Source organism: Corvus moneduloides, chromosome 1 (genome assembly GCF_009650955.1).
Source record: "Corvus moneduloides isolate bCorMon1 chromosome 1, bCorMon1.pri, whole genome shotgun sequence".
NCBI classification, from domain to species: Eukaryota; Metazoa; Chordata; class Aves; order Passeriformes; family Corvidae; genus Corvus; species Corvus moneduloides.
Genome location: NC_045476.1, coordinates 29,454,878 through 29,482,031, shown reverse-complemented (window position 1 = coordinate 29,482,031; position 27,154 = coordinate 29,454,878). Strand labels below are relative to the sequence as shown.

The following is a 27,154-nucleotide window of genomic DNA, read 5'->3' as shown; positions in this document are numbered from 1 at the left end:
GAATGGACTGGAATGGAATGGTGAAGTCCTGGTTACAATACAATAAATCATCTTCTGTACTGAATATTCTAATTGTCACTAACCAATCTAATACAAGATACAAATCCTATAGCATTTACATACAGCCTATAAGAGTTCTTATATTACCATAGAGTGTTACATCTTAACTTCTAAAAACTACTCTTTGGACCCCTTCTGCTGAGCTAGTAGGGTCTGCTCTGACCCTTGGACCTGTTTGCAAGCAGAGGGTATTGTTCCATCAAGAGGGGATTACTTCAGTGGCCATACCATTGTTTTCTAGTTGTTCAGTAACTAAGACTTGGTATTTCAAAAGTGGCTTTCATTTCGATGTCGCCTGTAGTTTTCATATTCCCAAAATCTTTTGTCAGGCAATCATATTTATAAGGCTTTCCTGTTTCATCTTCCCCAACAACTTCCCACTAGACCAGGTTGCGCAAGGCTTTATCCATCCTGGCCTTGAACACTGCCAGGGTTGGGGCATCCACAGCCTCCTTGGACAACCTGTTCCAGTGTCTCACCACACTTGCAGTAAAAAATTTCTTCCTAATATTTAACCTAAATTTCCCCTCTTTCAATTTTTATCCATTGCTCCTTGTCCTGTCACTACAGTTCCTGATGAAGAGTCCCTCTCCAGCTTCCCTGTAGGTCCTTTTCAGATACTGGAAGTTTGCCATGAGGTCTCCATGCAACCTTCTCTTCTCCAGGCTGAACGGCCTCAGCTTTCTCAGCCTGTGTTCATAGAGGAGGTGCTCCAGTCATCTCACAAACTTCATGGCCCTCCTCTGGAGTTGCTCCAACAGTTTCATGTCCTTTTCATTTTGGGGACACCAGAACTGTGTAGAGTACTTCAGGTGGGATCTCACATGAGCAGAGTAGAGGGGCAGAATCCCCTCCTTTTACCTGCTGGCCACCCTCCTTGTGATGCAGCCCAGGATTTGATTGGCTTTCTGGGCTGTGAGCACACACAGCTGGCTCATGTTGAGTTTTTCATCACTTGTCAACTCCAAGTCTTTCTCCTCAGGGCTGCTCTCAATCACTTCTCTGCCCAACCCATTGGTGTGTCTGGGATTGCTGTGACCCGGATGTAGGACCTTGCGCTTTGCTTTGTTGAACTTCATGAGGTTTGCATCGGCCCCTGGATGGTATTATCCCTTCCCTCCATTGTGTCAACCGCACCACAGAGCTTGGTGTTGTCAGCAAATCTGCTGAGGGTGCACTTGGTCACCCCTGTCCGCATTGCCAACAAAGATGTTGAATAGCATCAGCCCCAGTACCAGTCTCTGAGGGACACCACTCATCACTGATCTCCATGTGGAGCCATTGACCACAGCTCTTTGTGTGTGGCCATCCAGCCCATTCTTTATCCACCGAGTGGTCCACCCATCAAATCTCTGTCTCTCCAATCTGGAGACAAGGATGTCGTGCAGGAGTGTGAAATACTTTGCATTATGTCCAGGTAGACAATGTCAGTTGCTCTGCCCCTGTCCGCCAACACTGTAGCTGTGTCACAGAAGGACACCAGATTTGTCAGGCATGATTGTCCGCTTGTAAAACCATTTTGGCTGTTACCAGCCACCTCTTTGTTAGCCAGGTGCCTTAGCATGCTTTCCAGTAGAATCTGCTCAGTGACCTTGCCTGGCACAGAGGTGAGACTGACTGGTCTGTACTTCCCTGAGTCTTCCACTTTCTCCTTTATAAAAATGAGGTGACATTTCCCTTTTTCCGGTCATCAGGGACTTCACCTGACTGCCATGATTTTTCAAAATGATGGATCGTAGCTCAGCAACTTTGTCTGCCAGCTCCCTCAGGACCCACAGATGAACCTCATTGGGTCCCATGGACTTGTGCACATTCAGGTTCCTTAGATGGTCTCGAACCTGATCCTCTCTTACAGGGGGCTCAGGATCTTTATCCTCCCAGTCCATCCATCTGCCTTTCTCAACTTGGGTGGTGTGGCTGGAGCACTTGCCATTGAAGACAGAGGCACAGAAGTTGTTGAGAACCCCAGCCTTCTCTTTGTCCAGGATCTCCGTTGTCCTTCTGGAGAGGGCCGACATTACCCTGGTCTTTCTTTTGCTTGCTTGCTTGTATCTATAGAAGCCCTTCCCATTATCCTTAATATCCCTGGCCAGACACAATTCCAACTGGGCCTTGGCTTCTCTAACCTTGTCCCTAGCTTCCTGTACAATTTTCCTCTTCATTTCAGGCCCTCTCTCCTCGTTCGCACTTTCTGAAAGCTGCTTTTTTTGCTTTGAGTTTGCACAGCAGCTCCTTATCCACCCATAGAGGCCTCCTGGCATTTTTGCTCAGTCTCCCCTTTGTTGAGATATCTTGCTCCTGAGCTTGGAGGAGGTGATCCTTGAAATTAAGCCAGCATTCTTGAACCCCTCTGCCTTCCAGGGCTCTATCCGATGGGACTCTACCAAATAGGTCCTTGAAGAGGCCAAAGTTTGCTCTCCTGAAGTCCAGGGCAGTGAGCTTGCTGCCTGCCCTCCTCACTGTCCTCAGGATCATAAACACCATCTCCTGGTCACTGCAGCCAAGGCTGCCTTAAAGCACTACATTCCCCATGAGCTCCCTTCTCTTGGTGAGCACAAGGTCCAGTATGGTGCCAAAGATACCTTTTTCATCAAGTGGATCTCATCATCCCCCAGTAAACCAGGCTTGGCAAAGTGAGTCCCGTGAGTCTGAGTAACCAAAACCCTGACTAGAACACCATTGCTCTTAGCCATTTGTTGATCTGCCAGATTCGTCTGGATATTTCAAGTCCCTCTCCTTTGACCTGGAGGATTCATGAAAAACCTACTTGAACTCCAGGGCCCTTTACTATCTCTCCCAGGACTCTGTAGTCCCTCTTAGTCCTTCCCAGACTGGTGCCAGCTGTATCACTGGCTCCCCGATGGAACACTATTAGTGGGTAATAGTCTGTGTTTGCGTAGGCTTGGGAGCTTCTCAGTAACGTCCCAGATCCAGGCTCCTGGAAGGCTGCACACCTCCCTTGAGAGTGAGTCAGGCCAACAGGTGAGTGCCTGTGTACCTCGCAAAGTGGAATCACCCCATGCAATCACCTGCCACCTTTTCTTGGTTGAACTAGTTGTTAATTTCTTTATTTGTGGAACAGGTTGGGCTGCTCCAGTTAGCTCCAGTTGTCTGAGGTCCATCTGGATCATGAAGTTCCTTTTCCCAGTGGCTTTTGGCTGAGTTGAAGCCATAGTTAGTCCTCTTCTAGTTTGATGGGTGATGACTCACTCGCTAAGTTTTGTGCCTTGCCTTTGCACCCTGCCCATGAAAACAGTCCCTTGTGCTCCTTGGAGGTGCTTAAATCTCCCTTGGATGCTCCTGGCAATGCCCCCTCCTTGCCAGTGATTTATCACTGATTAATCTGTTTTACAGTATTACAGGATATAGTCAAAGCTAGGTGCATGGTAACAGTGCACTTATGCATGGCAATTCATTATGGCCTTTTAATCCTTTGCATTTAAATTAATTTGCTCACAGCCTTTTTACCCTGATGAGGGCTTTGAATGAGTAAATGGGAGACAGCTGCTTCATTCCATTTCTTGCAGTGACTCTAAAGAAGTGTGTTTCCATCATTTTCCTTGTATTCCATTCAGCAATCTTGAATATCCTCTTGGGCACCCTCTAAAGAAGTTTCTCCAAGCCACAGGTGAGAGGGCAGCGACCCGCATTTTAAGATGGTAGGTGACCCAGAGGAAGAAGTGAAAAGCAAATGACCTCTGTGTTCCTGGAATCAGAATTGGCTGACCTGTTTGCTGTATTCCTTCACTGCAGCTGCTACAGAGCTGGCTGACTTGTTTTGCAGTGACACTTTTGTGTGACCACTAAGTACAACTCTGTTTAAAATCCTCTGTATCTGGGGCCATCGTGTGGTGATTTTCTTCATTACGAGTCCTTTTTGACCAACACGGTATTTGTTATTGAATCAATTTTCTTTCTTTTACTAATTTCTGCCAATCATATAGGCAATATTTTAGGAATAGTAAACCCTTTCTGCATGCCACTGGGCAACTTGAGGGTTTTATTGTTATTTTCTGTCTCTATGTTGCATCTTGCAATGAAAAACTCAGAATGTGGATGTTCTTTGTTTTTTTTCATAGTGTTTTTTTTGCTTATTAGTCAATCAGAAGTGTACTGTTGACAGACTCTAAAGATTGTTTTATAAGACGAAAGAATGCTGGCTTCAAACAAAATGTTTGATTGTAATATTAGGTGGCTTTTATATTGCCTTTGAATATACTGGTGATCTATCCATATAAATCAGTGTTCTGGTTTGGTGCATTTAGATATCTTTTACTTAATTTCACAAATAATGGATTAGGTGTTGAACTTCCCTAATTTATGACTTTGCAAATGAGTAATTAGAAGATGGAAAATTATGTCTGAAATTAAGTTGAAAAAATGGAAATCCAAGACTGCTTTTCCTTTCTTCCAAGATCACACAACTGCTTTGTCTATGCTACACCAGGCACTAGAGGATACAGAGATGTCTCACTTGCTGCTATGGATTTTCTTTGAGTTTTTTTTAGTGGTAATTTTCTGCATGAAGTTCCTTGGAAAAGATGGATTCCTAAATTGTTTTTGGGAACCTTTTTCTTCTGACACTTCTAATTTATTTTAGATTCTTTCTGCGTGGTCTCTGAGGAGAGAGAACATCTCTGTTCTGTGCAGCACTCAGCCTGCTCTCTTTGCTCCAACCGTAAGAATAGCAAACAAGAAATGCTGCAATTGATGCCAGGCAGTAGGAAGCACTTGGATATTATATGAAAAATAAATTGGTAAGTAAAGTTTTTAATACATTCATGTTTCTGCGTATGTTCTTTACTTGCTGTTGTTCTGGCTGACAAAACTTGTAGATCAATGATTTATTTGCCATTGTACCTGCAAGCCATGAAGACACTTAGATAGTTTTTGCATGTTTGTAGCCACAGCTGTTTAAAAAGAGTGGTTTGTGTTTCAAACTGTCCCTGTCATCTGAGGATACCTTCAGCAGATGTAAAGCATTCTGCTGAAGTCGGCTGGAGCCTGTCTGAAAATGCATTCACAACCCTGCTTCTAGTTCCTGCAAACTGAAAGCAGGCTTGGTCATAACAGAAATAAAACAAGAAAACACAAGCATCAGTTGTATAAAATATGTTTGAGAGGAGACATAAAAAAAAATACTCTAAAATCCCTAAAATCTTTTAAATCATTTTTGTCGAAGTGGAGCAAGGAAAGGATTTACAATAATGATGAAGCATGTACTTGCGATGACATTCTTTATTTCAGGTTATTATGCAAGCAAAACAGCACAGGTCAACTGTTACCTAATTAATCTGGTAAACTAAGCAAGAATTAGATGGGGTTCTGGAACTGAAGGCTATGGTAACAGTTTTCCTGCAAGATGTAGTTCTGGGAACAGCTCTGCCATCTAGCTTGCAACAGGAGCCTCATATGTGTTCTTGGTGGTGAAATCACCTCTGTAGGTAAGTGGGTGTTGCTTTTTCATCGAGTTTTAATGTTGCAATTTACTCTAGAGCAAAAACAAAGAGAGTGAATGTCAAATGACTACACTGCTCAGAATTGTGACTTTGGGGCTTTGCAAGTTGTTCCCTGTGAATGGCACGGAAATTAAGATTGTTCCTACATAAACTATTGTAAAGAATAAGCAAAAAAAGACCCCTCCTAACACCTTCATTATTCCATTGTGTAAATTTAAATGATCCTCACTTATAATGTCTTGCAGGTGAGTGATCCTCACATGTAATGCAATTTGTAATATGAAATAATATAATAAAAAGACCCCAAAGCAAACCTCAAACCAACAAAATAAGAAATCCCCACAAAATCCCCAAAATAATGAACATCTGATAATGAAACTGTGCCCCTTTATTTATCAAGGAGACTGAATACATGATAAAGCAGCTCAGTGTGGTAATGAGAAATATGGAATTACAGGCCACAGAAGTTTATACTGTGTAGGTACCAAAATCCTCCTCAGGTCTTTCTTCTGTAGGGATTAATTTGGCCCATCTTTATGGAGATGGTGTTCACCAGAGTGAAATGTCACTCAGACGTACCACAGGCCTTCATAACTATGAAACTGGACCATATAAATATGTTTTCATTTTTGGTGTGGTTAGGTTTTTGTTTTTTTCCTTGCATTAGAAATGTGCATTATGAACCAGCATTAACTATATCCACACGAGAAACCTCTTCCAGGTCAGGGGAGGTCTGACCTCTTTGCTTCACATACAATTGTAAAATGCACTCATCCATAATAACACAATTTGTCTCAAGGAGTGTCATCTTCCTCTCAGTTGCAGCAATTTATTTATGTTTTGGAATGAGGAGAGGCTAGATATCTGTCATGCCATGTATCCTGCCAAAAAACAGACTACATGGAAAAGCAGCGTTTTGATTCAACCTGCTGCCTTAGTGCAGGAAAGGTGGAAACATTGGAGTAACAAAACTGAGATATCAATAATGTGGGCAATCAAAGACAAAATGGGTCTTACCGGGCATTTCAGTGGATGACTCCTGGGTTGGTTCTTGGCTTGGCTCCACACTCGGCTTAGGCGTAGAGTCAGTACTTGACTCTCCGCTCAGCTCCCAAGTGGTCTGTTCACCTTCTTGCACTCCATTGCTCCCAGCTTGCTCTGTGCCATTCTCCTTATGCGAGTCTTCACTGTAGTCCGGGGGCAGCTCTGTGCTTGGTTGCGTGCTGAAATCTCTGCTTTGCTCCACACTTGTTGCCTCAAGCACTGGGGTAATAGGGGTACAAACAAATAAAGTGAAAGGAATTTACAGGATGAGGAGCATGGTTTGAAAAGTTATTTCTAGGGATATCCAAAAATGTGCTCAGTTCTTTTTACGGATCAGAGATCCCAAGTAGGAGTTTAGGGAGGGGGAGAAAAGTAACTCTAAGACTAAGTACAATATGAATGTGAATCTTATTTAAATTGACAAAGCTGGATTTGCCAATACGTTGTTGACTCACCTTGTGCCTTTAGTTGATCCACCAGGATCAGAATCAGCAGTGCTGAAAGGACTGTCCTCTTTTTCAGCATGGTCACCTAAATGCCACGTAAAGAACAAGCCTTTGGAGCAAAACTTGAAATGTGTGGCAGACAGAAAGCCCATGGTATTTAAAGGCAAGCTCCTACATCTGTGCGCTTTGACATCTGCCTGAAAATAGCAGGTTACAAAACCAACATCAAATTACCTTCTCAAAACAAATGTAGGATCTGTCAGAGACTGTAATCAGGCAATTCCTGCCCTTTGCTTCAGGGTGAGATAACCTTTGCTGCAAGCAGTAAAGGACTTTGGGGGCAGAGAGGTGGGACAGTGGTGGCCCAAACTGCAGTAGCATTGATAGTGATGTCACTGTGTGCCTCTGGCAATGCTGGTTTCTCCAGGCAATTGATCCTGTTGGTTTTGAATGAGGGTCTTCAAAAATCCTTTGATATGATACTTGACAGATTGAATATTCCTTGTGGGTAACAGGTGAAAGGTGAGGTGTGACTAAAAAATGTCCACCTGGCTTCTGTGTTGTAAGGAAATAATAACTGTGAAAAAACTGTGATGTTTTGATCAAGCATTTCATTGGGAAGACTTCCTTTTTCATTGTTGAAAACTTGTGTGTTTATGTGTGTGTTGTTCAGCCTGTGATATCTCAGTCCCATAATGATGCACTTGAAAGGTTTGGACAGCACCAGACCAGTCTAAGGAGGACCTGTTTCTTGTGTGCAGTTTAACCAGCAAAGCACAATTGTTGTTCCAAGGGCCATTTCTGATGCAGAGAGGTTGCTCTGATCATGTTCATGCAGTTCAGTTCCCCATGACCTTCCCCATCCAGGGAAGTGGGTCATGACCAGACAGTCAGAGGCTGTGGCAATTGTAACCAGGTAAGTTATGTTTTGGGGTCTGCTGAGGGAGTAGTGGGCCTCAGGGCTGTGGGAGCAACTCTCTGTGTTGCAGATAGAGAACTGCGGGCCTGGTTCTGTATATTACACTTGTATGGGTGAGTGGTGTAATTGCTGCAACTAGCAATTCTGCAGTGATTAGCAGAATTAGGTTAATGTCAAATCAACGTAAAAGAATTCAGAATCGGACTCTGTAAGATTTCCCCCCACCCTGTTTCCCTGATTTCACTTGTTTAATATTGCATCAACTTAGTTTTTCAGCACAGTGTTTCTTTTAAGTTGCTTCTACCTCTAGGGTTTGCCTGAGGCTTTATTCTTCTAATCAAGCTTTTTATGCTGCAACAGAAGAATTTTATTATTTCTTGAAAAGAAAAAGAAATACTGATGCCCATGAACACCTACCAGTACATGGCTGCTGCAGATTTCTCCTGTGTTACTGGTTTCAATTGAAAGTTGATGTGTAACATCATCTTTTTTTCAAATGTGGAAGAATTTTTGTTCAGTATGGAAGAACTTGTTGCCGACTCACCTATAAGAGGTAACAATATGATGCACAGGTCAGAAATCTGCAGATAACTATCTGCAGTGACCAAGATTTCTCAGTGTAGACCAAGAATTCTTGTTTTTCATTCTTGGAAATGTTTTTCCTACACAGTTTTCATGAGGTACTTGGGCCTGCTAGTTGTGAAGGAAGTGTAAATAAATATGTTGCAGAAATTGTTATTCTTAATGAGTTACTACTGTACAAAGAAAGAGGAATTGCCATGTTACTCCCTCAGAAGATCTCTAATTTGGTTTTGAAATATTTATCTTCCCTTTTAATGAGGCTCATTGAGCACAGTTGCTCATCTTGCTCTTTCCAGGTTCTTCTGTTCATTTCATTGTTATGGTTTCTAAACATTTGAAGCAATGAATTTAAATTTTTTAAGGCAGGGTTTCAGCGTAGTTGTTTGGAGACAAAGTTAGTTTCACTGTTTTTTAGCTGCTCCCAGTCACATTGTTAAGGGGAAATCTCAAAAAGTAGTAACAAAGGGATACATTTTGAGTAGGATTTCTTACTGTTTGAAGTTTTGGGGTTTTTTAGAATTAATACAGAGCCTGTCACTATTCAGTATCTTCAGTGCTCTGAAGGTAAAACAGTTAACATTACTGAAGGAATCCTCAGATGAGGTGAGAATCCTGTGGAATAAGTAATGGTGAGGACAGAGGTGTGTTACAGGTTTATTGCTTTTAGCTGCAATTTTTTCAATGCACCCTGGCCAACAAGGCAAGTTACATGTGCAGCATAAGGGAATAAAAGCCATACTTAAGCAGTGAAGGCTGCACCTGGAAATATCTTGCTCCAACTGTTCCTGTCCCCAGATTCTTGAATGTGGCCCTCAGGCCAAATGCTAACGTCTATTACAGAATATAACCAAGCTAGAGAGGGTAAAGAAATAAACCATAAATGTTGGAAAAAATCCTCCCTAGGAAGGGACAAATCTTTTCAGATATCAAGTCTGTTTATTTTATCAAAAAGGATACAGGATGGACTTATGTTTTGTCATTTCATAAAGGGAGAAAAAAACCCCAAAAAGCTAGGTCCTAAAGCAGTCATTAATGGCATGGATGGAGGCATAGCCAGAGACTGTGGCTTGGTGCCAAAGCAAAATTAATGATTTAGGTACTAGTCACTGGATTTACTATGAGGGAACTGAGTGGTATTGAAAAACCTGGTGGTTTAAAAAAACCCCTAGGTATGACTATCTAATGGTTCCTCTTAGCCTTGTTGTCTTTTGAGTCTCAATTGTCCAGACTGATACTGGACTCCTAGGAAGAAGCAAATATGGAGATGGATCACCACCTTCCTCTGTGAGGTGGTGGAAGATACTTGGTCTCACTGTTAAAATGCAAGAAGGTTGCAGCATTTGTTGCATATTGGTTACAAATGGGCAGTTTGTACAAACTGTTCATACACCATGTCTGCGTCATTCATGTGCAGAAGATGGAAAGCTGTGCAAGTGTCCACTTGTCTTTAGTCAGGGCAATAGGAGTGAACTCCACCTTACCTGAATTAGAGTTTTGAAGGATATCTGATAGAAACCTGACAGTGACTGAAACTCTCTGCTGATACCTGGAGTATGACAGGTTGTGATGCCACTGTGTCAAACCATTTCTGTGGAGGAACAACTTCACTTGTTCTCAGTACCTATGTGGTCCAGGTGCCTAGGTTGACATGGAGACTGGCAACTGGGTCTCCAGCAGGTGTGGAACAAGCAATTCTTCCTTCATATGCTTCTGTGCCTGTGCAATGGCTGGATGTAGGAACTTGTTTTGCATTGTGATGACTGAGTGCAGGAACTCCAAAGATGTGCTGTGAAGGCAAGCAGAGTGCTGGGAAGTTTTGACAGCAAGTGATGGTAACTGAATGTGATATGTCGCCGCCCTTCCCGCTCACCTCCAAATTCAGAAATACAGTGCAGGGTATTTAATAAAAGTGTTTTTATGTTCTAAGAATATTGTGAATAACTGATACTAAAATAATTTTTAAAAACTTATTTCCTTTCTTCCCTTGCAGATGTTTTTTATATTTCTTCCACTTGAAAGCAAGCCAGAGTCATGAAATGAAGCTCAGTGAAGCTAGGATCAAAGCAAGGGACACTGTCAGATGGTGGGGGAACTAGTTGTCAGAAGTTTGCACAGTTTGCGTATAAAATTATGAATAAATAACTTGGGACATGGAAGCAACATCCACACCAAAAGTTCCTCAGATGGAAAATAGGATCATAGGCTAATTCAGCTTGGAAGGAGTTGCAGGGGATCTCTAGTCCGATATCCCACTGAAAGCAGGTCACCTGGCTCATACCATTTTACTCAGAACTTTATTCAGTCTGGTTCTGAAAGCCTCCAAGGACAGTGTCTGCTAAACCTCTCTGGGCAACTTGCTCCTATTCTTGACAGTCCTCATAGTGAAAAAGTGCTTCCTTATGTTCCCTCTGAACATTCCTTGTTTCATCTTATGCTTGTTGTCTCTTATCCTCACATCCTTATCCTCTTACCCTTTTGTCAAGCATGGCTTTTGGAAACCTTCATAAATAGCTGGAAAGTGAGAGAATATGTCAGTTGGGGGCTGACATATTACATGTGTTTATGTGCATAAAATAGAAAGACTTTCTCTGAATTCTGACTTTTCTCTGGGCATCAACTTTTGCAAATAGGGCACTAGGTTAGGTGAATCCTTGGTTAGACTGGGTTATGTTAACAGTATCCTTTGTTGGACTACTGTAGGGGAGGGAAGGATCTTGATTCTAATTTGAGTCTCTGAAACAGGTGCAGAACACTTAAAAAATTTGCTGTTTGAAGAATAAGCAAATTCTTATAATGTTGTGTTTTAGGGTTAGTTTTGATTTTTTTTGTGATTTTTATTTTTGCATCTTACCAAAGGAGGTCATTTGGAAAATTGTTTAATTTAGAGAAGCAGACTCAGTGCTAAGGAGCTGTGAGATTAGGTTGCACAACACTAGACAGAAACTACTGTTTTAAAAACAAGCTACTTTTTTTTTGTTAGCAGCAAGGACCGGACATTCTGGAAAGGTGAAGGATGCCAAGACTAGAGCATTCTTTTCTTGTGAGTTGATGCCTAGGGCATCTTGTGGCAGATATAACTATTCATGTTTTGGGAAAAGTATTGTTCCTTCAGGTACTTAATTTTTGTTTTGCAAAGAGTTCTCTTCTTTTTCATGGAGATTAGCTTGAAAGAAAAGTCGAAGATTCTAGTCAAAGATTCTAGTCAAATTCCCCAGGCGAAAAAGAAGAGTTTTTTGTACTTTGCTTAATGTTTAATGTTTCAGAAGGCTTTTTGGATCTAATTGTTTGATTGTTTCTTTTGGTTTGCCAATAAGACAAATTTTGGCATTTTTTGGAGAATCTGAGAAAAAAAATAAAGTCAGGATCTTTTGTGTATAGATAAAGGTAGGCTAAGTTGCGTATCAGGAGCTCTAAATATAAAGGTTTGAAATAGTTTTTTTCTTGATTCAGGTTTTGTGATTCAGGCCAGACTTTCAGCACTACTTGGAATACAGACACTTTTCTTTCTCCCCAGAAGTCCAATGTAGTTTTTAAGGTAAATAAGTTTTTATCACTTCATAGCTGGGGATACTGAGGCACAGACAAGACTATGAGACTGACTGAGTGATAACCTGCAGCCTTTCAGGGACATCTCAAAATAAAGTATTTATTTCAGGTTTTCCAGAGATGTGGGGGGAGGAGGAGCCATGAAGAGGAGGTGAAGGAGGTCGAGAGAGAGAAAGATGTTATGGAAAGTGAAGATACCTTTGGTGGGTCAGGAGGAATTGGTGTTTTGGGTGTGCGCTCTTTGTAGGCTGGTAGAATAACTCAGGGATGGTGAAGTTGAAACAGGTCCTGCTGTCCTCAGTTGAGCCCTGCACAAAGCTGAGAACCACTTTTATTGGAGGGGGTGTGAAGAAGCCGTTTTGTAAACTCTTACTGGACAATTTTCCCACTGAGATCCCTTCTTTCTTGCTGTCATTAATTATGTGCTTAGGAAGCCTAAACCCCATGTTTGTTTCTGTTCACTGTGGGTGTTATTTGGGTTGTCTCATTCTCTCCAGTAACGTTAGGTGCTTTTGGAATCCTGTTATGTGTTTTGGCTTATTAAGTCTGATGACAGTGCTTTACATAAGCTAGTGATGGAAAAATGAATGATAGTTGAGAAATTAATCCATTATGTGTGATGAATAACAAGGTGGAGAGTTGATCTTTGCAGAAAAGCTGTCAGAAGTCACCTGTTTTATGTGTCTTCATTTCTAAAAACATTTCAGAGCTGACTCTGATGCTTGACTGACTAAATCAACCCACAGGTTCATTGTGTTAAGAATATCCAACTGCTCAAGTAAGGCAGCTTTAAGCCACTTCTTTGTGCAGAAGAGAACGATTTGATTCTGTTTTGCTTAAATGATCATCTCCTAGGAGTGGTTCATGCAACTTCCACAGAGAATTGTGCTCTCTATTTCACACTCAGGTAGTCATTAGGTAATGTAACCTAATATAATGTTATTAAGTGAATGTAATGAAAATACTGTAGATAAATAAGAGGCAGCTCCTCTAAAGCTGTAAGGACTGAGGAGACAGTTTATATCTTGTCTTTTCTGCTAAGTCCTTCAGTTTATAAGAATATGGTAAACTGGGAGCTCTCTGAAGCTGTGCAGCCCTTGGTTCCTCTGTAGAAAGTTTCCACACTGCTTAAGCACTTCACTTTGACATCCTGTTAGTTGTACCAACTGAAGGAGTGAAGATAAGACAGAGCACGTAAATCTTTACTTTTCCTGTTCTTTATTGAGGGTACTCTTAATTTTGGCCACGTTAATTTGGATGTAAATTTGAATTCTTGCATGTGAACTGATATAAAAGCCTTTACAGAAGCTCCTGTTTAATTTCGAGAGGTGGAATTTGCCACAACTTAAATTCAGACTGTAATATGACTTCCATGGATTGAACCTGGGTAAAGTGATAAAAGATTACTCAACCAGCTGAACTAACAAAGCAGAAATGCCACCCAGGAAGTCTTGATTTTCTCTCCCCTTCTGCTTTGTCCCTATAGTTTCTCTTCTGGTACCAGTGGTGCTTAACTGCTTTCTGGGATGCTGATTCAACTTGCTGATGTGCCAGAAAACTTTCTTTTCCTACTAAACTGAAGAATTAAGATACTTCAGTAGATGTTAAGTGAACAGGAGGTGATACATAGAAACAGTGGAAACACAGGGCCAAGAACAGAGTATGTCAGTGGCTGCTGGTCCCCTCAGCTGATCTCATCTGGTAGCTCCATCACTCTCTTGAAAGTCATAAATTGAAATGGTGGGTTGTAGTTACTTTTTCTCTATGTAAGAATAAATTAGCAGTAACTAGTCCAAATGGAGCTGATGTGGTGGTAGCAGTTTCAGGCCAGACACAGTAGAGCTGTCTCAGAAGACCCCCCTGCAAATTCTGGCACTAGTGGACTTGGCACCACCAGACAGGGCTGTGGATTGTGGTGTTACAGCTCAGAAATGCACTTTGGGCTTCCCCCCAAGCCTTGTTGATTTTAATGGAAATTCTCATGCCACCCCAGCCTTGTCCATAGTTACTGACAGTGACAGGGATTGACATTTGAGACCAGGCAGGAATGCATGAGCCAGCAAAGCAGATGTGCAGTTTGTAGTTGTGTTCTGCTGAGAAAAGACAAACGGGATTAGCTGCTAGTTTGTTTAGTAGGAGATGCAGGCTTGCTTTTATCAAGACAATATTTTCCAGTGTATTCTTGTTCCACGTCCTTTTATGTCGCAACATCATCATGTCCTTTCAGTCTTTCCTTTCTGCATGTCTTTCTCCTGCCATTCTTTTCTAAATGCATGTTTGTCACTATTTCGTAAGACAGCTTTAGTCTCCCTTCCATGGAGGTTCATCTGAAAGAGTTCAGGAGGGAAGGAGCTCACCTGAACTTTGCCAGGAAGGAGTGGATAGAAGCGTTTTCTTATCTGTAAAAGTTCAGCCTCTCAGCTTTCTGCCAGAGGGCAAAGATGCTTGCTCAGAGATAATGTGACCCTGCTCAACTGTTGGAAACTGTGGTTTGCCAAGTAGCATACTTGACTCCATATGTCATGGCTTCCCATTGCCTGTGGGAACTTTTCTGAAATGGAGTGCCTTGTGTAGGTAAAGATCAATGGAAAAACAGGTGCGAGAGCAGCACAGATACCAGAGCTCACTTGCTTTGTCAAGGGTGTTCACTGTAGTATCCCAATTTCAGCAGGTTCTTGAGAAAATGGGAAAGCACTTTAAAAATGGTTTGTGAGCATCATAATAAAGTCATGGATTTCATGAGCATCTTTCTTATACCAGGGAAGCATGTTCTATTATGAATTGTTTTTTCTTCTTTAGGATTCGGTATTTCTAAAGCTAGTCAAAGACATGTTATCAACTTCAATAAGAGCAGCTGTGAGGAGTGCTAGAGTTCATATCTTCTGCCTTTTTGAATCTTATATGAGTGAAGGAGTCATCTTCCTTTCCTTCTGGAATGTTCCTCTTCAGGTTAATATCACACCAGTAAATTGGGTTCATCCAGCTCTTTTGATTCTCTGTGAATACCTGTTTGGTATGCGCCTTTGCTCTGACTTCATACCTTCATTCTTATCACTCTTGGTAAGTTTTCCATATCAACAGCCCTTGAGCACAGCAGCTGTTGGATCAAGCAAGAGCTTTCCTTAGCATTCTGATTATTCTCTTAGATGTGGGCTTGGATATTCATGGATTCAACTCAGTTTGCAGTTATGGTATGTGCTGTTTTTCTTTGTGAACTGGATGGATATGAAGGATGTTTAGCCAGTCAAATGGAAAGGGATTATGTGATTCGATGGGAATAACTGGGGGCTGGATGCAGTGATCCAAAATAACTCTTCCAACTTTCCCTTTGCCTGCCTCCTTTCTGAGACAGAGCAAGGTAGGCAAAAATGAATGTTTCAGAATTTCTTCCTCTTGTAATTTTTACTACTTATGTCCTGTATTCAGATGATTTCCATTTCTCCTCAGTCTGCCCACAGAGAAATAGAAATGGAGTTTTCACAGGGGCAGGATTACATTCTACAGCCTGATCTAAATTCCAGTGGCATCAAGAAGGGTCTGTCTGTCTCTAGGCCCATCTTGTTCTCCATTGTTTGGTTAGATTAGTTTCCCTATATAACAGCCTGAAGCCAGGGATGGAAATAATGGTCAGCTTGGCACCGTGGTGCAGCTCCTAGGTGGTTCATACTACTGGGCAATGTATATGCCTCCCAACTTCCTTTAGGCTCCTAGAATTTGATATTGAAGTTTCTATTATACCTCTGTTTTAGTCTGTGGTTACTTCTTAAATGCAACATAAATTCACATAGATTCCAGCACATCCCCAAGCCTTGTTTTCACCCTCTAAGCTTGCCTCTGTAACATTTGGCTGGCTATACCGTCAGACAAGCCAGGAGAACTATTTTGCTGAAAACAAAAAGGGTGATTTCTGCTGGATTTTTTTCCAGTCCTGGTTCATGGTGCAGCTGTGTGAATATCCAAAGGGAAAGGATAGTATTGACAGTAGCAGGGCAGAGTTGTGGAGGGTGGACTACACTGTTCAGCAGTGATCTGGCTTTATTTTGTGACTTTAAAAGCACCTGAGTTGCAATGAAGATTGAGGCACGCAAAGCAGAACGGATGCCAGAAATGGAGGCAGAGCTGGCCTTTCCCTTGTCAACAAAGGAGCTATTTGTAACACAAGATGCTGACTCCCACCTGGGAGACGGGAAATTCTGGTCTTACGAAGCATGCCTGCTACTTAGTAGGTAAAGCTGCTGTGATTTATGGCCAACCAAAAAGGTGCTGTTAGCGTGGCAACTGGGATTTCTGTTGAGAGAGAAAAAAAGGGACTGTATTAAAGAAGAAATATTCTTTGAGTTAGAAGTAGGTGCCAGATGATTGGCTAGCAGAGCTGTGGTTATCTGCTTCTTATCTTGGGGCTAGACGCTGAGCCCCTGTAATGCCATGTTCATCTAATGCAGGTGTAAGTACTTTATAAGAAAATCCTGATGGAATCTGCTCTTTGTGAGGTACTGAAAGAGTTAAGAGAAAACTTAATCTCTGCTCAGCCTGGCAGCATCCAGTTCAGAAGATAAAAGCATGCTTCAGCGTGAACAGCCTACAAAATGTATTGTTTAATGCCAATTGTCATTAAGAATTTCTTTTCAAATATGTTTTGCAGTTTGCTCATGCTGAAAGGTCCTTTTATCTTTGTAAATGCCAGACCGTGGGACTGAGCAAAATAGGTAGCTTTCCTTTTAAATAAAGTGGAAAATATTGGAGCAAGATTATATCTGTCACAGATTATAATATTTATATATATTTTTCAGCAAACTGAAATTCCCCAAGGACTGTCAGATTTGCATGAAGTCTCAGAGTCCTGGATTTTGCATCTGGGTATGTGATCGCCTTAATGGAAGACCAAGCTGTTTGCATTTGCTCTACCAACAGTCAGGTGGACTTGGTCACATGAACGTAGAAGCCAGTCTAAAGCTGTTTATAAGGATGATACTTTAGGTAACACAGTGAGTGCGCGTGTCATGGCTCAGCCTGACACTTAGGTTCAAACTTGGCAGTCCTGGCCACATCTGTTATGATTTGTTAGCAACCTCTTGATTAGGAGCTAAGTACCATAGCTAGCTGTAGCCTGCACTCCAGAGAACTCCCTGAGTTCTGCCATTTTCTGGACAGCATCAATTACTTTACATGCTTAAAATACTGTGAATCCTGTCTCTTCTGGAAAATGATGAATTCCTTTATTTCTTTCTTGGAAATTCCAGAGGAAATGTAAAACTCCATTCAATAAGTTTTGTTTTGTTTTGTGTTGTTTTTACTTTTTTCTAGTACTGTGCTGACCTCTAGAGAAATAAAGCTTGTTAACCATTTAGAAGTGGAACTGACGTTTTGGATGTAGGACTTGCTGAGGTGTTTTAACTGTTAAACAGTTCGCATTCTAGTAGAGCTCAAAAAGCCCTATTTAAAATCTGTATAAAATATTGTTTGAATTTATCCTTCATTATTGATTTCACAAAATATATCCCAAGCACTTGGGCACTGTCATGGAACTCAGGGTTTGGTCTGATAGGATGTTTGTAAGCAAATACCACTGCTCCCAAAAAGGGCAGTCCTGCTTTCCCTGTTTCCTGTCATCAGAGGTATGTTTCTTCCTTTGCCTTAGGGCAGGGGTGTCTGATCCTTTACTGAAACTATTCAGAGAGCTAAACAGAGAGAAGGCTGCCGGTGCCAAGGAGATCCTGGGAGCACACAGGTGAGGCAGAGACTGCTTCTGCCAAAAGGGACAGCAGCCAGCCCTGAAGTTGTGTGGCACTGAGAGACAAATCGGCATGTTGCAAGTATTTTCATGATATGCTGGAGGACTCCCACAAAACAGTGAGGAATACTGCGGAAAAGCCTGTTAGGATTTGTAATTCTGTGCTTAGATCAGCAGGGGGAAGGTATGCTCTTAATACTATAAACTGAATAATAATGGTAAAACCAAATAGCCATTCTCTAGTTCAGCCATCCATCATGGACTCTGGATGAAGCAGCAGACTTAGATTATATTGGCACGTGGCTCAGAGGACCTGTATAAATATTGCACAGGAAATCAAATCTGCCACTTCCTAAAGGAGAAGTAGTGGACTATGCAATGTTCACAGCAATATTTGAATGTAATTTTATGTGTAGGACAGACACGATAGATGTCCAGATGTATGACAGATGTCCAGAGGCCTGTATCTTTTGATGGTGATAAGCATGTAGAGCATAGGAGAGGGAAAAGTCTTCCCAGATCTCTGGCTTTCTGTTGTCCCAGTGGCCTGCTCTACTCTGCTGAAGTATATGAGGAAAGAGCAGAAAGGAGTCTCTAAGCAACAGACAGGACAAAGCCACGGGCCAGTGTGTACCAGGAGGTGGTGATGGTGATAGGAGAAGAGAAGTGTGGGAAATTAGGAACTATTGGTAAGGGTTGTCGTAGGAGGGTACAACAGAAGAAATTAAGAAAGTGTTACAAGGACAGTACAGGAATCCACCTGGAGGCATGTGTGGAATTGGACATCACCATTAATAGCTGTAGGAGGAAGGAGGACATGTGAAGAGATTAGGATGGAATAGCAACCTCTCACTGGCATGTGTTCTCACAGGTAATGGGAACTTTGCAAGGAATAAGGCACAGCTCGACAGCTCTTCTTGCAGCTAATAGGACCTTTTTGCCAGCCTGAGTTTTTTTCCAGGAATTGCTTGACACCATGTTCTCGAAAGAGGTTTGTCTGAGTGTTACAGAATGAAGCTCCTGTGTTTCTCTGAGGTATAAGGATGGTAAAAATCTAATGAATATGGTATGGGATTTTCTCGTGTCAGTGCCTTGGCCATTTGTGGGGAAGGGCAGGAGGAAAGCAGTATAATAGATTCCCAGAGAGGTAATGTGGGATGTGTATTGTTATTGAAAACCTGGTTTCTTGTTGCAAGCTCAGTTTGGTCAGAAGTCGAAACTACCAGCAGAGAGGGGTATTGAATATGAGGAATTGCCTTGATGCCTACTGTGAGGTATTTCCAGGCACTGCCAGCAGCCAGGCTGACCTGAGATACAGATGGAGGCAGATGTCCTGGGCGAAAACAAATGTAGACTGTCCTCTCAGATATTCTCGTGGGATAGTTAAACATGACTTAAGCCTGTTCTATTGTTTTTAATAGTTCTGGGGGTTTTTTTAATGCTGTATGTCACTGGGCTTGTCAAATAGCTGAAGTTGTCATAGCTCTGGAGTGAGCCAAGTGCAGGGCTCACATATCCCAGGCAGATACTAAAACACAGGAGGACTGTGGCCTGAAGCACTGGGGAATGTTGATAGTGTTGAGCAACTCTGCATCAAGGAAAGGTGAACACAAAGCCTTACCAAAGATAAATTAGGGTGCACTAGAAGAGACTAAAAACTTTTTTTTCTCAACAGCAGTCTGTTGTAATACCACCCAGTTATATTTGAAAATGAACTTCTTACTTTATTTGCAGCACTTAAGTAAGAAAACAGCAGGGCTTTTTATTTGTTTGTTAGAATATTCTCTTGGAATCAAGATGTTCTTATAACGCTGATCAAATTTGTGGTGATCTTTCTCCTGGCAAAGCTGAGTAATAGCAATTTAGTGTACATCACAACTTTTCTCCTTCTATATTCTGACAATATTAAGTATTAAAAAAAAAATGCAACACCATCCCAAAACTACAGGGCAATTCATTCCAGAGCTATAGCTGTCCCATTCAGCAGAAGGGAGGTTCTTGTCTCTATTTTTTAATCTAATTTTTTTTTTTTTTTTTTTTTAGTGCTGGAAGTTGTGGGGACCTCTTATCCCAAACATCAATTTCTGCATAAGCTTGATGTAGCTATGTTCCAGTGGATACTTTTTTATGGCCCCTTCTTTGAGTGTAGACTCAGTTTAAGGGTTGTAGCTCCACAGAGAGCACTGAGCTTGTTCCGAAGAAGCCTGTGCTTTGTTTCCTGGCTTTCCATCCAATCTGCTGCTTGGCACTAAGCATCTCACTTCTGTTCTTCCTCGTACCCCTTACATATCTCATCTTCAAGAATGACAAATGCTTGGGCTGGTGCACTTTCTTTCAATGTAGCTGCAGATCACCCAGGGCAGGGAGGAGTCACCTGGTGTCAGCTGGGGCTTTGCGAGTTGGTGGTTCCCCAAATGAGCTCTGAGGGCCTGTTGGTGGGTCTGGGAGCTCACTGTAAATGGCCTGTGGATATTATGGGCCCCAAATGTTGACTGGCCTGATTGTTGTTTTCTAAGAATCTGCAGGGGAAAAAAGCCAGGGGATAGCTGGTCTAGATGAATGTGGTCTTGTGGGCAGTAGCAACATTAGAAGGCAGAGGCCTGCCATATATCAGTGTAGAATTCTCCGATAAAGGGATGATAGCTTTTGTCATGTCCTTGCTTTCAAATTTAAGCTCTTTACTTCAAACTGGATTATTATTCTATTGAAACAAAATGCACACTTTGCAATAATTCTTTATAATCAGAGATATCTGATGCTTTTTCACTAAGCCATACATATTATTATTACTATTATTTAATTTTCAGCAAAACTCAGAGTTTTGTTTGCATTCCTATCCTTTTCTGAAATAAAGAATTCCCCTGTGGCCATAATAACAGTCTGTAGCATAGTCTTATAGATATATTTGCACTGGGGTATAAAACTCAGGCTGTATTAAAGAAAAATCTGCCTTGAAGCAGGTTTCTGCCTGAAAAGGTTGTTCTCTTTAGGAAATGTAAATTAATCAAAGCTGCAGTTTCAGTTTCTTGCAGTCCCACCTGCCATTCAGGAAGTGTCTGTTTTCAGATGGAATTCCTATGAGGGAGGAAATCCTCCACAGATTAGGAAGGATTTTTCATGTAAGACTATTTTGATTTGTATAAGGGACTAAAACGCTATTTTTCATGTCACTGGAGAACTTCTAGCCAAACAGATATTTTTCTTTTTGAGCTGCTTAAACTTGAAGGTATTCTTGTTCAGAAGTAGAGTTCCTAGGAGTTGTTGCAACAAAGACTATTTCTTAATGATGTAATTATCCAAAAGCTGCATTTAGATAGACAGAAAAATAAAGAATCATAAGCTAAAGTAAACCCTTATCCTTGTGCCTAGGACATCTGTTAACTTAAATATACAAATTAAAAACCACAGTGTCAGCTCCCTTTGTCTCTGGCAGGTCTGTGGGGCAGATGAAGTCAGATGTGCTGCCCAAAGTCCAGAGCCCCACAGTGATCTGGGCAGAGGCACTGTTTGACTATGAGAGTGCATAGATACTCTCTCCCTGATCTGGTTTCTAGTTGGAAACACCTTTCAGTTGCATTGGAAAAAATAAACGGGTTTAGAGTTTGGGAAATATGCTTCAATCAAAATCCAGAAGAGGGAGCCCTCCATCAAAATAAGGCTCTGAACTGGATCACGACCAAGATTCACAAAAGTTTCCACTTTCTCATCCACCTGCTTATAAATCACTTGGTGGAATTTCTTGCCTGTCTGCCTATTCTTTAAAGCCTAACAGCTCACAGTTTCTAGCTTTAAACAATATCATTCAATAACTGACATGCATGTGTGAGATTTTTTAAAAAACTCTGGCTGGACATAACATATATGGAATTCAGCCCCTATAAAAGAAGGGCTTCCATTATCCTGCAAAGCAAAACAACTTTTTAATGCCATACTTAGTGTATCAAATAGCAAATTCTGATCTTCACTCAGAGCAAGACCTTCCTCTGCTTTAAGGAACATTGCAGTTATCAACCTGGTTCTTGCTTGGCTGAAGTCAGCAGAGTTTTCTGTTGTCTTTGATAGAAGAGGGAACAGGCCCTTTCATATCACAGACTGTTTATACAGGAATTTCTCAGATCCTCATGATGAGTAATTACTCTGTGTGCTGTTTGTAATGTTCTCTAGGCTCATTTTCGGTGTTCAGATCTCTATGGTTTATCGCTTGTCCTATCACCCTGGGTGTACAGGACAAGTTAGAGTAGGTTTGAGGTCCCACCCCCCTAAGAGTGTTCTGTTTTTTGTTTTTTTTTATTTATTCCTCTAGGTATAGCTGGGAACAGCTCCAGGCTTTGTATAGTTCTCCCACATTACTACAGGGTTCCTCTAGACTCAACTCCAGTGTGACTCAGAGGCATGAGTTTTGTCTAGGAAATAAATTCCTGTATTTATTGAGAAAGGATGTGACAGTGACCTTGCCTGATAGGACAGGATTTGAGAAAGCAGGACAAAAGATGCATTGTATTAGGCAGACACAAAAAGATCCATGATGCTGTAGTCAGTGGCTAAACTTCCGGTTAAAGAGACCCCAGACAGCTTTGCCTTTTTAAAAATCTTCTTCTTTTTCATATTTTTTTTTCCCTTCTCTATTTTCTCTTTTCTTTTTCTCCTTTCTCTTTCTCTTCTTTGTCAGTTTGAGCAAAGCTTTCCATATACCTGCCCAGGATTGTTACTCTACTTATCTGGATTTTGCCCTCATCTTAATTTGTCCCTTGATGTAGGGTTGAATTAATACATTGAATAGCCATTCTGGTCATAACTGTAAAGGGAATGTATTGAGATAGCATACAATATATGGAAAAGTCTAATTAAAAAAGGAACAGGCTAGGTTCTTGGAAATCAAACTTTCAACAAGTTTGTAATCCTGTATACTACCTCTGAGGTGAATCGTAGCTGCCAGTGTTTTATGCTTACATGCAGAGGCTTGTTTGTACTGTCTAGAAGAAGAGAGTAATGTAAATGTATTTAGAGCACAGTATGTGTGTGTTTCCTTGAGCTTTAGAAAAAAACCATGTGTTTTACTCGTGAGCTGCGTGCTGTGATTATCCATTTCAGAAAAGTCTTCTGGGTATATTTTGAGGATGGCAGGCACTGTGGCTAATTGGGTAAGTTATGGCCATCCTGAGGTCTGCACGTTATCAGTGGGAAGGCAGTAGTGGTCAGGTTACTTCCCTTCCTTTCCCACTGCCAAAACACAAGGTTAGACAGTCAAATTGCCTTCCCCTTGGGTCTGACTGCTGGAAGGTGAGATCAGGCTGTCAGATTCCTTTCTGTTGGAAGGTGAAAATGTATTGGTAAATTAGATCCCTTCCTGCTGCTGGAAGGAGAGCTTGGATAGGAACACCTGCCCCCTGAACCTCTGTTCCTGTTGGGTAAATTTGCTGCTAGCCAGGAGGCAGACAGGCAGTGGACAATGGGAATGGCTTACAAGTCAGCACACAAGCACTGCTCTGCCTTCCAGACCAGAGCAGTGTAATAAGAAAAGATCCAGTTTTTTCACACTGACATTTGTGTTTGTTTTTTAATAAAACACAGTGCAATTAAAAAAAAACCTAAATCAAATCAGTTCTATAACAGAGCTCATGGGCTGACTGCAGTTAATGCCCTTAAAATAACCTAGTAATATATGAAAAAGTCTCCTACTGCCCAAAGACAACCAGTTAACTTCCTTTTATGAAACTGTAGGTCTTTTTATTAGGCTACAAAACTGTTTCAAACAAATGAAAACCAAATGTGTAAAAAATGTGAGTGTTTTTCTTTAAACTCGTACCAAAATAGCGTAAGCCACAGGGCTCTTCAATCGAAGCTCTGCCTCAGTCTCTCCTGCAGTCTCTCCTGGCTTGTGCTTTTGTGAGTGAATGCAGGGCTCATCTATTGAGCAACACGCTGCATCGTGCTGTTAGAGACAGGACTTGTACGCAGTAAAGGAGATATTAAGCAGCCATTCAGTATGGAACTATTCAGAGTAGCGAACCCTGAGATATGTGAAAGCATTATGCAACTCAGATTGGCACATGTTGTGTTCTCCAGCCCAAAATAGTTGCTATTGTGGAGGCAGGCTATTTTAACATTCACAAATGCAAAAGCTTTCAGCACGCACGGTGAACCTATGCCCTGCCTTGTAATATTATTCATTCTGTGCTAAACAGACATGACGCCAAAGGCAGCCCCGCTATAAATGAGTGCATCTACTATTGAGATCAATAAGAGCTGCACTTGCTTGCACCAGGGCTGGATTTTTGCCTGTAAATTACAAACAGTTCCACTGTGGATGGAAAATATATTAACCTCCTGTGAACGTAAAACTCAGCGTGTCATCTGTGGGATTTTGCTTTTCAGTGATTGCTTCCTTACTGGAGAACAATTACATTCAAGTGGCAAATGTTTTAGCAACAAGATCTTTGTGTACTGCCTGAACGTGCTCATGTCTTGGCCTCAGTGAAAACAATCCATGTGTAATGATTATGGTCCAGGCACTTAGGTCTTGAATTCTGATAAAGTCCTTGAAAATACTAAATGCCAGGCTGTTTTGGGCGAGAGACCAGTAAATGAGACTGCAATAAGGTGTGTTATTGTATAGAGCAAACGTTAGTAAGCAAAATGCACAGGTTTTATTTCCTGTATCTGTGAGTCTTGTCTGGTGAGTTAGTCTTCCCATTAAATACTCCCTCATCTGGCTCATATTTCAGTCAAAAGCTAAATCCCTATTCATATACTTACCTGACCATGCACATAATACTTGGTGCCAAGACCCATTAAGATATGTAAATTGTCTTATTTTCCTGCAAAATGAAGGAGAATCCAGCTCCTAAATGTTCTTAATGCCTTTGGGCTGCACTGGATTTAGGAACTGGCACATGTTACCAACTTTTAAATTTCTGTCTGTCCCACTCTAGCTTGTGAAATTATTTTGCTGTGTGCTCCACAGGAGAAGTGGGCTTGGAGGATGAATAGCCAAATGGGTCTAGGACATGGAAATTCCAGAGGAAACCATCTAATTCATTAGAGACACTGGGCAAGAGTCACAGAAGGTTCATAGAAACTTTTGGGGCATTTTTTGGCTCCCCTTATGTTATATGTATAAACAGGCTTTGTGAGGTCCATGGCAAAAGCAAGTTGACACACAGAAGATAATGTACTCCATTTTAAAAATTAAAGTAATTAGAGAACATGATACTGCATTTGGGGAAAAGCTGTGATCTTGCAGTTAAATTGTGTAGAACAATGCATACCTTCAAGAGGTTCCACACACATCCTTTATTTGAAATGTCTTCTGAATATTAAGTGTTTAATTGTGTGCTCTCTCAATGCAGTTGCTTCTTAAAGGAGTATAGATTATATATTCCACCTGGTTTTCCATGGAATGATGTATGACATTTGGTCAAATGCATTGTACTCTCAGGGTAAATTATAAAGTACTTAAGTGTATTTTATTACACATTATACTTCATCTTCAGGCAAGAATGTCTTTTGTCAAAATATTGATTTGTATTATCAGGGCACGTTGTATAAAATCCAAGACTGAATTTCATTTTAGGGAACTGTGCAATTTGTCTAACCATTCCAAGGAAAAGGACATTAAATACATACGAGCAACTGTGTTGGTGAAATGAATTTTAATCATGTTTATCATCCTTCCAGATACACTGTACAATGGCATTTGATAAATTTCACTCCCTAGACCTTAGTCTGATCACTGATGAGATAGGACTGTTACAACGTCCTAGTGGCATCAGGCTGGATTCCTGCTCTTAATAGGGTGCTGATAATATAGACACTAGTAATTTATCTGTTACTTAAGAGAAATTAAATCTGATTTTGTGAAAGGAGGAAAAATAAATTTATATAGGTGAGAATTAATGTAGACATACCCTGCAGTATATAATTGGTGTCTAGAGGTTTTAAGGACTAAATGTATTTGAGGGATTGTTTTTTCTTTCAGTCGTGTGCTTAAAACTGGAGAGTCATGAAACATAGAGTCTTTCACTTTCTATTTTTCTTTTTGTTTAACTTTCCTACAGATTTTCTACATGACCTTGGAAAAATTTGATGGGGCTGATTCTGCACTGGAAGTCAATGGGCCATATTCTACAAAGAGATGAGGACTGAAACTGCATCCCTCCTGTATCTTCTGTCTCTGCACTTACAAAAAGAGGCCAATAGTGTACTCCTACCTCCTCCTTGGGGTACAGCAAACCTAAATCACCCGCTATTTGCAAAGATTCTAGTGTCAAAAGTATGTAGGCTGCCTCAGCTTGAATCTGCTGGGACTCTGAAGAGCAGGGGCTTTGCTCTGGTTGTGGGTTACCCAGCAGAGGGCAACATCACTCTCACACACGAAAACTATTCGTATGCTGCTTGATCCAAACTTGCCGAAAGCAAGAGGAATCTTTTCTTTGGCCTTTATAGCTCTGTTTAAATGCAGATTTTTACTGTATTTCAATATTAGCCTTAAAATGAAATGGCAGTATGTTAGCACTCCCATGGCACTGTTGGCAGCTAGCCTTAGAAAAAAAGCTTCAAAACCTTCCAGTGCCGGCCAGAAACACAATAGCAATTTTTATTTTGTTGATGGTTGATACAGTGCTAATATCCTTAACAGCTGTGACTGAGCAGTGCTTTGAGTGTTGCATGGCTTTAGTTAAATTTTATCTCTCTTATCTATTTATTTGATATGTGACCCAAGGGTATTTGAGGTACATATCACAGGAGCTGGAAAAGAAAGACATCAGGTGGATCCTGACCTCATGGAAACTAATGGCAGCATTTTCTTGCATTTTCAATGAAGTCAAGGGCTCTGCCTGAGCGTTCCATCGAAGCTTACAGCTCTCAGGGTCCTTGGGGCGCTACTGAACCTTACTGACCCTGACCAGCTTCTCCCCGCTCTCTGGGAACCCAGTTTCAGCTCAGGGCTTGGCACCCAGTCCAGGCCTGAGCTATGCTGTGGGCATGTTTATCTCTGACCTTGTCTTCTGGATGGACCCTGTCCTGTCTCCAGTCCTACCTCTTGACCTTGTCTGCTGGATGGACCTTGGAACTGCCTGGTTACTTTGTCTGGTCAGAGGCTGCTGATTGGATTCATTGCTGTGACCTCCGGGCTCTGCCGCATCTTCAGACCTTGTGAGACTGCTACCCTGCCAGTGAGGGCATGGCCTGTGCTGGGCCACCTGTGCTTCCTGGTTTGATCCGCTCATGGCACAGCCCTGCTCACACTGCTCCTCCAGAGACTCAGTTTATGCCCTGTGAGAAATCCCCAATGAGAAATTCAGTCAAACCATTTAGAGCACTTGAAGTGAACAGGGGGGTTATAATAAATCTTTGCAGGATCACA

The 27,154-nt window shown here is 41.5% G+C and overlaps 1 long non-coding RNA gene across 3 annotated transcripts in view; it reads left to right on the top strand.

The window, feature by feature from the left end:
* Window positions 1-4,664: 4,664 nt before the first annotated feature.
* LOC116441619 overlaps window positions 4,665-27,154 on the top strand; it is a 35,070-nt gene continuing 12,580 nt past the window's right edge. For 2 of the 3 annotated variants that reach the window (XR_004239189.1, XR_004239184.1), the window contains exons 1-2: window positions 4,665-4,817; window positions 25,845-26,009. This is a non-coding gene — a long non-coding RNA (uncharacterized LOC116441619). Of the gene's footprint in view, window positions 4,818-5,307; window positions 5,505-25,844; window positions 26,010-27,154 lie in introns of all 3 variants that reach the window. The other variant, XR_004239186.1, reaches the window with a different exon arrangement.